Consider the following 16,204-nt stretch of genomic DNA (forward strand, 5'->3'; position numbering starts at 1 on the left):
TCACTGTAAATATTTGTATTGTAGTTTGAAGTCTGTATTTTTATCAAAATAATGTCATGCGGAGATGTTGCCGCAACGTTTATTTAAACTTCATCATTTACTCAGGGGTGAAGATACTCTAAACGGTTATTTTTAGCGACGATATTTTCTTTTCGCCTACGTTAGACATTGAACACATATTTTCTTCAAGTACAAGGGTTTCAATCGCGCAATCCTTAGCTACAAAAATAACCAAGACGCAAATAAACTGCTCTAATTATAATGTTTACCCCCCCCCCACTATATGTCTAATGATTAGAAAGAAAAAAGGAAACACATTTCTCCGTGATGTTTTAATGTTTCGTGTAAATCGATCTTTTCTTGTTTCACTTTGTTAATCAAAACTTTTTACTATATGATCTTGTTCCTTTCATGTTTCTTTTATTCGTATATATTCATATACTAATAATTTCTCGATGAATTAACCTAAATAGTGTCTCAATATTGAGACAATTTCTTCGCGTTTTATTTCAATAAAGTCAAAACAATGGAGCAGTGTTTTAAAAAGAACGACGACACGCTGCGATCGAACATCTACCGAAATGCTTTTATGATAATGTGGCGATGTTTAATCACGGGATCATAGGATGGTAAGTTAAACCGCGAATATCGTCTAAGCTTCGTGCACACCAGAAATAGAATCTGGGTTTACAGTAGAGGCAATAGCCTCTTTCAGAATTGAGCGCAGACTGTCAACCCTACCGTGGCTTCGATAGTCTCTTTCTGCTTTCTTCCATTCAGATCGTCTGGTTTCCCAGGACGTTGTAATCGAAAGATAAAAAGAGAGACAGAGTCCGAAATTAAACCCTGCTCGTGAAATATATTTAAATTCCGCCTTTCGTTTGAATAAATATCCACAGCGATCAAGCAAGTGATAAAAAGTTTAATGAATGCGCGATCGTCGGGCTCAGACGGCATTACTTGAAAGTTTCACGCAAAAGATTTCAATTTATCGAGAAAAGGAAGGGATTTTCAATGCATAATTATCAGCGATTATCCAAGGTTATCGAGTATGAAGCGATTGTGAGTAATGAGTACGTAATTAGCCATGGATAGGGCAGAGTGGAATTTAAAGAGTGCAAGTTATTGCACTCAATATCACTAAGTTGTGTAAAATGATTTCTTGATAGCAAACAAAATTCAGTTTTAGTACACGTTGTTCTAGTTCAAGAAAACGATTATAGACAGACTTCATCGAATATCCTATTCACAAAAGTAAAATTACTTTATTTAGAGCTGTTTGAATTCGAGTAATCTGACGTTAAGTGGACAGTTAATAGAAAGTAGAAATTATTTTATCTGGCATTTATCGTTCCTTTCATATCAAAAAAACTCAAGTTTACTTGAGAGGAAGGATATTTTAAGACAAGTAAAGTAGTAGCTTTACATTGATACAATTTCAAGCTGTTTTAAATAATTTCGAATTCACATAACTGGGCTAGCTTTAACCTAACGCATAATACCTACTCGTCAGACCGACAAAATTAACATATCGGGATTACTTTCTACAACAAAGGAACGATATCTTCTTTCACGTCCACTAAACTAACACTTGGAACTCGGCCCATTTCCCAGAACAACGAGCGCGGGAGGAAAGAAAATTAATTTTTTATTCGCGTATAAAGAAATCCTCGCACACTCGTTAGGAACGGCTCGATTTTCGAGGCAAAATATTGTCCCCACAGCAATCCCTTGAACAAAGTTCAAAGCGTACTGCCGCTGCAAATTAGTGAACACGAAAGTTTCGTGGCTTTGTATATTCACTCACTGGTGGCGGTGTTCTTGTTTTCCTCGAGAGACGTTGAAAAGCGTCTAACGCGTGACTCGTTCGCAGGACGAAAACGCGGTTTCACTTCCGGCCAGTCCTAATTAACGCCGCTTTTCGAATGCCACTCTAAAGTCCACAGGGTTAATTAAATCCTGCGCGTCGATTGTATTTGTCTGCCGGTTCATTCACTCGTTCGACATGTAACGGTTTGAAGAAAATGAATTTATCGCGAGATCACCTCTTGCTGCGTCGACCCACGACTATAAGGTTGTCTCGAAGCCTGTTCTCGTAATTGCTAAGATAATAAACGGAAGGAATTATGGGCGACGTGGCTCAGAGAGCACAACGCCTTTGCTTTTCACCCATTCGTTCTCGAATATCTTTAATTTAACGAGGGTTCAACAACCAGACAGGTTGACGCCGAGGATTAAACATACCTTTATTCGCGATCAGATATACGATTCTTTCCCTCTTTGAAATCCTCTGATAATCATATCGAATGGAAAAAAAAGTTATTCCAGTATGAAAAATTGTTTGTGTCCTGATCCCCTTTATGCAGCTAATAAATTTGACATACGTATTATAACGGTTGTAGCGTATCTTTCTTTGACTGTTTTATTTTGTCAGACTTTTCTTTGGAAGTATTGTTTCGTCTATCATAAAGGGACTAATGTTTTTACGCACTTAGATGAGTTTCTCTTCTTTTATATTAACGTTTAATATATTGTAATTATAATTAGATAGAATTGAGAAACGATGAGAACGTGTTATGAGTTACACATTTCGCTTGTCGTACAGAAAGTGATATTTTATGGGAGTCTCCGTGACGACTGCAATTTATGAGACCGATGTACGATCGTAATGAATCGACTCGTATTTTCTGAATACGTTTCATATTTCATACAAAATGAGGGGAATAAAGAATTCTGGTATCAGACTAGGAATATCTTGATCTGATTTTCTCATTGAAACCAGAGACTTTGTATCTATTCTTATTATTTAGCAATAAGTCGCACGATCAATTCGTAATTATTAGAATAGAATAGAAATTTTATTAGTTTACAATGGCGTATTTTCTTGAATTAGGTATTTATCTCTCTTATTGGTATCTCTCACTTAGAAAATTATCACATTATAACGGACACGTAGCACTTGAAAGAATAGTCAACTTTAACAATTATGATACAATAATAGCAAATAATAGTAAGGAATGGGGTTGACAAAATAGGAATTTGTTCAATCACAATCGAATTATTGAGAATCAATCTACTAATCAGTTAATTCATAAGAACAAACCATTGTAATTTTTAATACCTTTTATATTAAAATTGACCTATCGAAAAATCCTTATAGTATAGAGATATATATCCCTATGTATGTCCCCAATAAAATATATCTCTGATAAAAATTTACTGAAATATTGACACATATAAAAATAACATAAATCAAATATAACCTCTCTTCACAATCTTCAATTTTCTCGAAAAATTTTTTCAATCACGAAAAGCTCTATTAATAGTTCAAAAATGAAACATTAAAAATCCGGATTCCCTTTGATTTGCATCTTCTTTGCTTATTTCTATTTTTCACCCTACAGGTAAATTTCCTCGACCGCGCCGTTCAATAACCCAGTAGGTTGACGACCGGGGTTAAATTCCGTTTAGTTTACAATCGGGAATACGACGCTTCCCGCGTGGTTGCGTTCTCATAACCTTCATTAAATGCGAGGATATATTCGCGACAGATCGTCTTACTGCGGTAAGCTCGCAACGAGGGTTAGACGTCTCCCCTTGCCTACGTCGTTTATGCCATGCTACCCCTTCATCTCTCGAGTAACTTGTTAAAAAGTGTAAAAAATGTTTGTTTTTCTCCGTCACCGCCGAAGTCAGTCGTCAAGTAAAAAAAAAAAAAAAAAAAAAATCGGCGAACTCTTCAATCGCGTTTCGTTATGAAATTATCCTGGACAACGTTGTCGCTGCTTAAAGATTAAAGTAGAAAATGATGGGAAAACTGTAAGCTTATTGAATTTATAGGCAACGTTGAAGCGAGGGAGCATCTGGTATTTTAACTATGCTTTTAATATTCGACGTTAATTTACGTAATATCGTAATTACTTAGCTCTAAGTATTTTATTTTTACATTTTGGCATTTTGCGAATAGTTACTCTTTGACATTTTGGATTAATACGTTTTGTATATCGTTTTACTACTTATAGCACTTTTGTATATCGTATTAAATATTTTACATTCTTTATTATGAATATGAGGGATTTTTTTCAATAATCAAATATTTATTGATTTATTATTTTTTAAAATAATCGAGTGTTGTGCAAATAATTCTTTTTGGGGACTTTTAAGAATTTTTAGAGAAATCGTGATATAGGTTGTTCAGAAAATTAAAATATTATTGCACGTGTAACTGCATATACTATTTTGTAAGATTTCTAAAGAATCTATTAATGTGTATAAAAGTGACATCCAGATAGTTGACGAAGATTTATTTCTTAAACATTAGTTTCTTTTCGCAGCTAGCGAATTGTATATCTTGTATATCTTTAAAGCAGACATTGTCATGGAACAAGTACCTACATTTTTCTAACCGTAGAGGATCGAGTTTGAAGATTAAAAGTGTTCTTCAAAGTGTCGACTCTCACGACTTGCAAACTATTATAGGCAGAAAAAAAACTTTACGGACAGAACTTTTTTGCTCAATATTCTCCCCAAGGATTTAGAGAGAAGAAATTGATATTATGATAATATTTCGTAATATATATCCTTTAAACATTTCTCTTTTTATTAATAGTAATTTAAGAAACAAGCAATATTTATATTTATAAATTAATTTGTGAAATAAATAATACGTATTTCACGTGAGTTATAAAAACGAAATGTTCTTATTTATATGCCTGTCGATGTGCTTAGGTTTACGGGCGTTTCTTATATACCTATCTCTACGAGCACCCGTCAAATTGACGGGTAAACGAAAATACGCCTTTTCTTTAAAAAATCGATTTTTCAAATTAAGTCTGAATTAAACAATATTAAGTTTCACGTTTGAATAAATTATTAATAAGTAAAGTCTTTTTTTAAAATTATTACGGAAATGATAACAATAATATTAACGGTATAGGGTAATCATATTTATTGAGCACATTTTTTACAAATATGCTGAATTTTGTTTGTGCATTTTCCGCATACAATCTTTTTGCAATATATACAACAATTATTGCTTCTATTTTTTTGCAGTAGGCCACTTGGCAACTTTTTCGCACTTCTGACGTTGAAGGTGACAGAAATGAAGTGTCTGATCTTTGACAAAATATGAACTCCTTCCTGGATATTTTCGATCCGGTGCACTCTTTACATAATTTCCACGTGTTTATCGCTGCCAAATCTAAAATATTGAAAAATACTTGAAGGGGCCATCGGAAACTCCCTGCTTTCACACTATATTTGCGTGCCATCTAGTCAACGACGTCCACACCAAACTTTGTTTTATTATAAAAAGCAATGGTTTCTGGAACACATTTATAATTGTCTTCTACTTGTATACCTGTATGTTTGGTGCTTAGAAGGAGGACTTTTACGTTAGGTTTACTTTTATACACAGTAAGCGTGCAGTTTTCTGATTTATATAAATTTGAGGAAAACAAAGTCATCTTGTCCTTTTTTCCGTTGAGCATCGAGTTTCATCTTTCGCCATATAAGGGAAACCATTCAAAATATATTTTTTTTGGACGTCAATTGCTAACCAAAACATAATGCCAAATTTATGAGGCTTATTCGGTATATATTGCGTAAACCTGCATGGGGCTTTCGTTGGAAATAATTGTTCATTTATTAAGATATTTTCATATGGCGTATAACAAGCCTGGCTATTACTTATAAATCTGTTCCATATTTCGGATATCAGCGCATATTTATCTGTTTGTAATCTTTCGGAGGCTTTCAATGATCTCGCTTCATATGCGTCCCGAGCATATCGAATTCCTAGAAAACTATGCAACTCAGTGATCTTAGCATAGCCAGTAGGCTCTACGATATCCTTGAATATCATACGAACGGGCGTCCTACTCCTAGATCCGCCTGCTTTCAGTTTTATGCACTGTGTCTCGTCAATTGCAATTTCAATTTCACCTCTTACATTTTGGGATGTGCTTGGAATGCTCGTCTTTCCATCCTCGGAGTCAGAACTAAAAAGAATACGCATCCTTTTCTTGTTACGACGCACTTTCAACAAGTGTTCCTCTTCACTATCCGAAGATCCCTCTATCTCTCCACTTTCAATGTATTCAGAACTTTCACTGTCAGCTTCGCTTTGGCCTAATTCATACTGATTTTCTTCGGGGGTATCCTTAGAACAATCTTCATTGATGTTGACAATTTTGTTCAATATCTTATTATATCTCCTGGATTTACTCATGATTGCTAGAAAAGGGGGATTGGTCAAAACAGGAAAATACTATGCCCAAATTCAATTATCCTATCGTAAATACTTACAATAAGCGGAGATAATAATAGGAAATGTCTACAATAACGAACTTTTGCACACTGTCTTTGAAAAACGGATTGTTTATGAAATCAGCTAGCCCGTCAATTTGATGGATTTCGTAGAAACAGGTATACTACATACAGATTTCAAAAATTAGAAAGCCTAGGAAAAAATAATGGTGTGTATAAATTCTTTAGATGAAATGATTAATTTACGATGTAAAATGGTTAAAATTAATGCTATGGTTTTTGGGATATTTCATTTCGATGTTTGAAATCCGTCAAATTGACGGGTCTCGCAAACCTAGTGTTAAGAATATTGGTCCGCTATCTTTATAAGCTTCCACTTTAACGAGATAAAATCAGCATGAAGAATTACGAAGAAGATTGAAAGGAAGCACGTAAATGAAACAATTTACGTTGAAAGATCCATGATCGTCGATTGAATGATAAAATTAGAATTTCCTCTTGCGTCTTGCTTCTTCTGGTTCCGCTTATCTTAACCGTTGAAAAGATCACTTTGGCAGCCTCTTTCTCGAGCCGTTCGAGCATTCGCGTTTCCGCGAGCCTTCTTATACCTCGGGAGAGGGGCTGTTTACTCGGCCGCGAAACCTAGCAGACAAAGCTATCGATTACTGGTCGACTACGTGTCGTTAAATACGACACACCGGGTTTGGCTCGAGCTTGATAAGCTGACAACTCCTTGTCAAAGGCGGTGACGGAGCGCGATGAGGGCTCCCTTTGAGTCTAGGATGCAGATACATGTATCTGTGTCCTGTGTATATCGGAGGAAAATACGGTGTTTAAGGTGGGTGCACATTGCACATGTGCAACGTCTTCAGCGAGGTTCAGCGATTCTTTTGTGTTCATTATGTTCTGTTCTGTTCATTGTGATATCAGATTTTAGGTCACAATGCGGAATTTCAAATTACAATTGTATATCTTCTAGATATAAATGTTGCTTTTTGGTTTCTTGAATTGGATGATTTTTGTATTTGGAATGTTAGGATGCCCTTAGACGATCAATAATATTGTCAATATAATATCGTCAACGATATTCTCACCGAAAATACGGTTAGTTAATAAATATTGACAATCTTCTATTGACAATATATATTGATCCTTTTAGTTCAGAACCTTCAAATATTGACAAATGTCGTATTATATATATATTTATATTATTAATATATATAATTTAAAGATTGATAGTCTGAGTGTACTCTTAGAATTCTGATCTTGAAGTTTTGCATTACTATCGTATATCGGATTTGAAGTTTATATTTAACGATAGTTAATATTTTACGTTTATATTTAATACTTCTGAATTTTGCTATCTCAAGCTCTGTATTCATTATTTATAAGTCATTCGTTATTTATTATTTATCTTCGAAATGTGCTCCTCTGAGTTTGATGATTCCATCAAGTAATACAGTAATTAAAGATGGGCAATTTTATCGTTATTTTAATCTGGTTTGCTAATGATTTCAAAAGCTAATTTATATAATCACGAAGATGTAAACCCCACGTCTCAAAGATTGAACAAAAAACACAATCAGTGGAAATGTCAACCCACCGAAAGTTCCCTCAACTCTGCCCCAATCAAACGCAGATTGCAATATAAGGATTAGTTAAAAATTGTGGTTTCTGAGAACCACCGCGACAGACTTTGGCTCGCGTATTATGTACACGTGCAGCTGTGACCTGATTTATAAACTTCTTATGATCACATTTGTTTCATGCACGGAAACAGAATTTCGTTTCTTTTCATAGTTTTATTCCATTTGCTGTTATGCTTGTTGTCCAAGCGCGTAGTAGAAACATGTGCTAGATATTTTCAGCAGCGTTGAAACCAGCCTGAAACAAGCTTTGACCTGTCTCGATATCACTAATATTCTCGTAATATAGCCGAACATAACTTTCAGATCGGAAGTTCGACGAAGTTAACGGCAGAACGACCTACCGTGAACTTTACATCGTTTCACCCGAGTTATCCGACTGTCTCAGGTTTCTGTCAACCAACTTCCATTGAATTTTCACAAACTGTCCTCTATTTTACCTTGTATTGGTTGTTCTTTGGGTGATTTTGCCACAATGATTTATTCTTCTTTTGACTAGTCGCTTTGTAATTGCTGGATTTGTGTCTAACTGAAGAAATCACATGTGTTTTTGTTCTCATGTGTCGTTCTTGTATAAAGTGTAAGAAGAGGTAATGTGCATATTTTTACAACTGAGTCGCTGAGAAGCCATAATTCGTTCCATAAATTAAAATGCATAGCGAGATTTTAATTACAATCATCGTTCTGTGTAATTCTTTTTGGAATTGATGTCTATTTGTTGCTACTTTTTTATAAGAAATTTATGAAAATAAGATCTCTTCTTTGAGATGTTGAATATTAATTACGTCTTCGGATAACATAAAATTAATAATTCTATGAAAAATGAAACTGATCAATTTGGGCCTCGACAGGATTTAAAATTGTAATTTAGCTTCTGAATATAATGTCAATCTTTTTAGTCATCAATAAAATGTATAATATAAGATAGATATAAAACTTTATTTTTTGTAAATCTTCCAATTTCACAATTTAGATACATGATTAGTAAAATTCATAATTTAGATAGATGTTCAATTTACAAAGGGTAAATGATTTGTTTTTATCTTTATTTCATTTTTTGGAAAAAGATGGTACAAATATTAGTAAGGTCCAAAATGAAGTAAATTTGTAAAAACAATATGTACTTGCTAATTACAGTTTTCTTTATATTCCACGAAACCTTATATAATTTTCTGCTTTCCACGAAATCTTCTCAATTTTACATTCTACTTCGCTGATCCTCTTTATCCTTACAGAACAAAATCATTATCGTGCTCGGGACAAAATCTCTTAGCTAAATTCTCAAGAATTTTCATGCTCTAAATGTTAAGTCCAGGGCAAAAACATATCGAGCAGTCTGTATAGCCATTCGTCTTATAGATTTCTCGAAAGTCAGTGGAGAATAAAGAAGGGAAACGTGTCCCTCCTGTAGGGGAAACACGAGTAGAATCGAGTTTGCGTTACACGGCTGTGTATATAGAAGGATACACGAGGTCTTCACGGGGCTCGCGATTGAAAATCCTCGACCACTACGGAAACGATTTTTCTCTGTTTCTTTACGACCCTATTCTTAGGGTGAACAATTTACCAGGGTTTTATCACTTCCTTTATTTTCCTTAATATCTCTTTCGTTCGGTCATTTTCTAACAATAAAGGAATATGGAAAGAATAAAAGATTTTCATTTATAGTTATGACTTTGCAATAATTATCGTAGTTGAATTTTGTTAGTACGCTGAGAGAAGTAATTTTCCGAATCTCTGGGTCTTTATTTAATACTTCTTAATTGTTTTTTCTTTTTAATGATGTTTTTAAAACGAAGGAATATTAAAAGAAAATTTCTTATAATCAAACATCACTTCTTCCTCAATAAATTTATGAAATAGATTATCTATCAGGGCTTTATCTCGTAACTATACATTTTCATCGATGCGATAGAATCTGAGACGTTGAAACATTTAACGAATGACTGTACAGAGATAAATTGTGGGAAGAATCAAAGTATACATAGCATGAAAACGTTAGTAGAGGCAATATGCAAAAAGATGTACGCTCTTGATATAAGTTATTACTGCAGATATCGAGATTTTTTTTCTAATTAAATAAGTCAGCTAATTATTTAATATATAATTAGATAATTTTGGAAGGGGAAGTTCTACAGGAACTATCTTTTTTTCTCAATTTCTTTTATGAAGTTAAAGTATTACACAACTACTTCTCCCTCGAGATGTAAGAGAGCAATGAAATAATTCTCTTTGTCTTTACATGTTTACAAAAAAGATCATGTAGAATTACAATTCCCTCATTTTCTTATTTCTGTTTAGTTACTTCTTATCGTTATTACTGTTTAGTTACTTTTTATCGTTATTATTGGTATGGCCAAGATTTGTTTCGCAGCGATCAAGCAGCTATCGAATAACGTTATGTAGTCACAGTTGTACGACTGATAAGGAGAGTACCGGTCATTTTTGACGACCAACCTTATTACTTCCTTCCAAAGAGTCGGTGGTTGAATGCAGCTTTCTCTATTCAAAGTTTCCCATGGGTGATGCAATATCGTATAGAATGAAGCGTGTGCACAGTTAAAACGATTGCGACCGCACGTGCAATTTCCGTGCTTTCTTCACCGTATTTTTATAGACCTCGCGGATGGTTTCGCGACACGTGTTCGCCCTCCTTACGACACGCAAGCTGGAACAAACACGCGTTGAACTGCTCGAGTAACGGAGAAAAATTGACGTCGTCCCGGCGATCCCTTTGGCCATCGCCTTGGACGTAAATTACATTCATTGAAATAGACGTTTGGTCGCGTGTATTTGGTGAGCACGTGCAATGTTATCTGGTTCTTTTTTTCTTTTTTTTTTTTTTGAACTTTAGCATGAAACGAGTTGTCATTCGTTCCTAAATTAAGTTTGTTAATTACATTTCAGATCTTGTAAAATACCTTTTGCTGATTAAAATTGATACTGCCGTTGATTTAAATATTAAAAACACTAGTGTTTTTAGAACTTTTTGTAGAAGTTTGTCGTGCAGTTTTTGACTAATTTATATATAAAAAATTATATAAAAAATTATATAAAAAATTATATATAAAAAATTCGTTCGTTTAATATTTCCTTATCCATAATTATTATTATAATATTTTTTATATGTCTTGGTCAAGAAATTTAAGACCATTTGCGAGTAATTCAAGTATGTGTAAGGTTTTCGACGGAATATTTTGCACAACACAGATTACTATTTATTGAGAAAACGACTCATTCAATCCTAGCTTTCGTTTAATAATGAGTTTGCTCAACTCTATTCGCTTATCGGGCGGAATTAATCATTCTTATAGTGGTGTACGTGTTTCGAATACGTTTTCATAGTTGAAGCTGAGTAAACACCATCGATACAGTTGGAGAACAGAACTCGCGTATATATGCTTAGCTATGTTAGTAGATTTTAACGGAGTTATTAAAAATGGACGAATGAAACTCGAATAAAATATATATACGTACTATTGTATAATAGTGTACGTGAAATGTGTAACATTCAAAATATGGAATTTATTGCGATAATATATAGTAACAATTTGTTGCTATATTAAAGCAATATACATTTCAGAAAATTTTTCACACGAAATTATAGTTAAATTTATTTGAATGCTCTAACATGAGTAACTTATGGTACTTATATATTTGCACAAAAGCAATTAATTTATGGTAATAAATTTGAAAGATAAATTCTGGCTATTAATCTCGAATTTTTTCCTGAATTTCAATGTTATAGACATAAGGTGCTAGGAAGGTAAAGTTGCTATACTTTGAGCAGCTAAAGAATCAAATATTTTTTCTACTTTATTCATTAACTGTATTTTAGCAAACAGAGATTGTCTTCTATATTTTATGTACAAAATACATCCTAATTTACAAACCCTAATCCTAAAAAGAAAAATTATTTCTCTTCAATACTATTACAAATTTTACTAGTCAACGTATGATCCTTAAAATAAAGTCAAATGAATGATTCATCCATTTTTACCTCCGATCCTCTATGTATATATATATATAAATGGAAACTTACTTTCGATATCGATATATAACATATTTTGAGAAGATATGGTTCGTGAAATAAAGAAGAGTCGACCGATAAACAAATTTTATTTCTGATTAATCTTTACCCAGAGATGCGATGAATATTAGCGTCTCAAACACATTTCCATCGCTTAAATACTATTTTCTCTCGACTTGTAACAACACGTCGACGACCAATACCATTTAAAAGTAATACCATTTAAAATCCATTTTTCCGTAAAGATATGTAAGTGGTAGGTGGCACGCTATAAGACAGAGACGAGCGGAAGATAAAATTTAATGTTACGATAAAGAGAAGACGGGTGGTATTGTCGTGCATGCATCTAATCGCCAGGCAACTTTCGGCCTAGATTAACAATCCATTATGCACATTTCCTCTTTTTGACAGTTTCTCCGCGGCAACTAACTCGCTTGACAAATTGCAGCGCGTGCGAACCCTCAACGAGATTCATTTCGAATAGCTTTTATCTCTTGCGATTGAACGAGAGTTCGACGATTTAACAGGGAGATTACGGGCACTACCTACTACTTCTACCAACCAGAGCAGATAAGATTCAACGAATTTGAATTCTCAATGGATTTTCTCCCTTTAACTTGAGGTAAATTCGTTTCGCCCTGTTTTAGAGAATCCGAGCGTTTTTAAACAATAAATTATGACGGATCCTAGGAGTACTCCGTGAAAATTAAATTTAGGCGTGGAGTGAAGTTGGAGCAAGTAGGTTTATGTAGCTTTTGCACGTTCAGTAAAATTGGAGGTGTAATTCGCTTTCATTTATTAGTTGGTTTATTAGGAAGTTAAATATACAAAAACGTTGATTCGTGAACTTTTTAGGTAATTGAGTGATTGTGCAAATTCTTTAGAAAATAGATTTAAAATAAAAAATTTGAAGTAGAAAATTGTTAATCATTCGACCATTTATCAATGAAAAAATGTTTTCTCTTTCATGTGGGTGATCGAAGTTTTAGATTTGAAATGTCTAGAATAAAATATTGCTTGCGTGTATTGTTTACTGCTAAGAAGTTGATAAAAACAGCATTACTTGTTAAATAATATATTATTGTTCGGTAGAATTATACTGATAAATAACTCATTTTTATACTTAACTTTTTTAGATTTTTAAATATATTGCTCTTCTAACAAACCGACCGTATAATTTATATTTAGTAGGTAACCTTTTGTTCGGAGAAGTAAAATTGAAGTTGGAGTTTGAACTAAACTTCGTCACAAGTACAATTTGCCTTTATTGAATCGGTACTACATGTAATCCATGCCATAGTACGAAGTTACAGCACAAAGGATTAAAATTATCGTAGGAGTAAAACGCGCAGGAAATTGTAAACACAGAGATTGCGTAGTCAATGATTCTCTTTAAATCAAAGTTATTTGAAGAAGAAGAAGAAAAAAGAATTAATATTGGCATAAAGTTACCAATACCAATGATATTATATTAATTCAACTGATCCGTAAAAAAATTGCAAACAACATTATGGTAACATTTATATAAAACACGGAACACCATAAAATCAACGAAAAAGGTAATCTCGAAAAAATCTTGGCAGTGTCAAAATCGATTTACGATATTCGGGGCGATTTATTAGATCCTCGATTCTAAGCTTGTCGTAGAATTGACAGATGCGCATAAATATTAACGGACGTCCAAGGGGATGGGAACGACGAATTGCGCGGTGACGTAATACAGAGGGGGATTTCGAGGGTCAGACTGAAGGGAGGACTTTCGTTGAATATTTTAACTGTCTTCCGTAGGATCGCTTAATTAGTAAACACGATAGACTGAGGAAAAAGGAGAATAAGGTACGATCGATGTAGAGATACATCGAGTACGTTAAAATCTTATCAACTAGAATAACAAGAGAAAAGTTATAAAAAGAAATCGAAAGAAAGTGCTAGAATATACTCTGAAACTGGAGATTTTCGAAGAATATCTCCTAAGAATGGATCTTCGACTCGATACTATTCATTTGTCAGGAGGATGTCGATAAAATTGCATAGAAGTCACCAATTTGCGGAAGAAACACCGACGGAATTATTGATTTCTATTTCATCGAACGCTACACGTTAGAAACCGTAGGAAAAAACGTGGTTTCAACGCCTTCTGTGCGAAATTTCTTCTATTTCGATGAGAAATTTGTCGCCATTGTTTTGGAAGATGTCGAGAACCTAAGCTCGAATTTATCAGAGCAAGAAGGGAGAGAGAAATAAATTAAGAGAAAAAATGAAGGAATAGGTATACAACTAGAGGAAGAAAATTGAGTGCAAAATGAGAAGTCGCGGTTGGTCGAGATACAGCGGTGAACAGTTTTGGATGTTAGATTACTGAAAAAGTTGAGCAACTTTCAAACAAAATTGAGAATATTTTAATAAGACTGTCTTCATTTTGATCTTCTGAGAGTTTTCAACTTCAAGTATTCGTATCTTACTTAATTAATCGGTACATCCCTTGTCTTAGATTAAATAATAGTAAAATGGCGCAAGATAGAAAGTTTGACGAGTATTTCAACAATGTGCTTCGAGTCTAGTTCGTCCTTCATTTTTTCTATGGTATTCTCCCTTTTTTTTTATTAATACTGTGAGCGACCACGTGAACGAGAATCGATCGTGTTGCTTCCGCTAATTTAAATAACAATTAGACGAATGCGCGAATTGATTGGAGTTCTTCTTCCCTTAAGTTTCTTCCCGTAATTGGGTGAGTCACGATCGATACAGTTTTTTTTTCTTTTGACAGCCTTGTCAACAATTACACGAATGTGTATCAGCAGGAACGATTTCCGTTGATTTCATTGTCGTATCGTTACACAAACGCGTCGCGATTATTGCAAACCACGTTTGGGTAATTCCCGTACATAATTACACAAAACGCTCTGATGTAATAGAACGTCACGATAATTGATAGCGTTAAACGTCGCATTAGATTTAAGATACCGTAAACATACAATAGGGAGATTTATCGAATTCGAGTTCATCCACGGCAACAAATGTTAATACGTGTAACGATATATTGAATCACAAGGTGTTTTAATGTGGATCGAAATGATTGTCGTAAATGTCGTGGAATTTATAGTTAAAAATGTTGCACAAGATAATTGTACGCTGTTGTGCACTTGTCTACGCTTGTGTTAAAGTGTAGAGTCAGTTAATATTGTGCATATAACTGACTCTACACTTTAACATATGCACAATATTAAGATTGGCAATATATAATCTTATTAACAATCTAAGTAACGATATATTAGTTGACAAAGTGTTCTAATGTATCTTTATACTATTGTCATAAATGTTACACAAAATAATTAATTTCATATCAAACCATACTACACTTATTTCAAGATTCAGAATCAGTTACACATACAAAGAAATTAATTTTGAAATTGACGCGAAAAATGTAATAGTCACTTACGGACAATTTCTGTATTTACTTATTCAGATCAAAATAAATTTCTAATTTTATCTTCACGAACACGAACATTTGTAAAACTTGTACCCAACAATTTACAAAAAAGCCCTAATATTTGTTATCCGCCTTCTTTACTCTGTCATTACATTCACCTCACAATTACCTTCTATTATTTCCTCATAGAAATATTACCTATTTGACATACCACTTGATCAGATCTAAAAATAACTAATCTTTCTATTTGAAACTCCTCGTTAAATGACGAATTACATCTCTTAAAAAAAAAAAAAAAAAAAAAAAAAAAAAAAAAAGGAGAAAGAGTAAACACTTAAAACTCACCATTGGTCGAGGGCCGCAATACGGACGTTCACGGTCGCTCGTTGTTCGAAGTTCAAGGAACGTCCGCGGTAGTTTGTGGCAACAAACAAAAGAGAAGAAGTCGTTTATCAATCACATACACAACTTTCGTGATCGCAGATCTCACCCCGAATGTTGTTGTTTATGTTGCGGTTACACAGTCGAGCGATGGGATTCGACACACATATGGGACCGTTGTTTCGCGGTTGGACGAAACGCGTACGATGGAGTGCGTCGCGACGCCGCGTGCTGACTGAAGCCGTCGTTTTTCCTTCTGGGACCACAGAATCGCGAGGAGGGGGTCGGATGCGTCTACCGGCGCTGGACGCCAACCACCCCTCCCCCCACCTCCATGTTTTCCGACCCCTTTATCCGAGCTAGGCGCAGTCTACCCCTACTATGCCACCCCTACTGGCGCGAATTCAGATCCACGTGGTGCGCAATCGTCGACCGGTCGACGCTCGTAAC

At 34.3% G+C, this 16,204-nt stretch overlaps 1 protein-coding gene across 2 annotated transcripts in view; it reads right to left on the bottom strand.

Moving 5' to 3' along the window:
• LOC139992113 (uncharacterized) overlaps positions 1-15,986 on the bottom strand; it is a 109,896-nt gene extending 93,910 nt beyond the window's left edge. For both annotated transcript variants that reach the window (XM_072012670.1, XM_072012669.1), the window contains exon 1: positions 15,719-15,986. The gene's annotated coding sequence lies outside the window, so the exon portion shown is untranslated. The remainder of the gene's footprint in view (positions 1-15,718) is intronic.
• Positions 15,987-16,204: the final 218 nt, after the last annotated feature.

The sequence above is a fragment of the Bombus fervidus genome, chromosome 11 (assembly GCF_041682495.2).
Source record: "Bombus fervidus isolate BK054 chromosome 11, iyBomFerv1, whole genome shotgun sequence".
Lineage (NCBI taxonomy): Eukaryota > Metazoa > Arthropoda > Insecta > Hymenoptera > Apidae > Bombus > Bombus fervidus.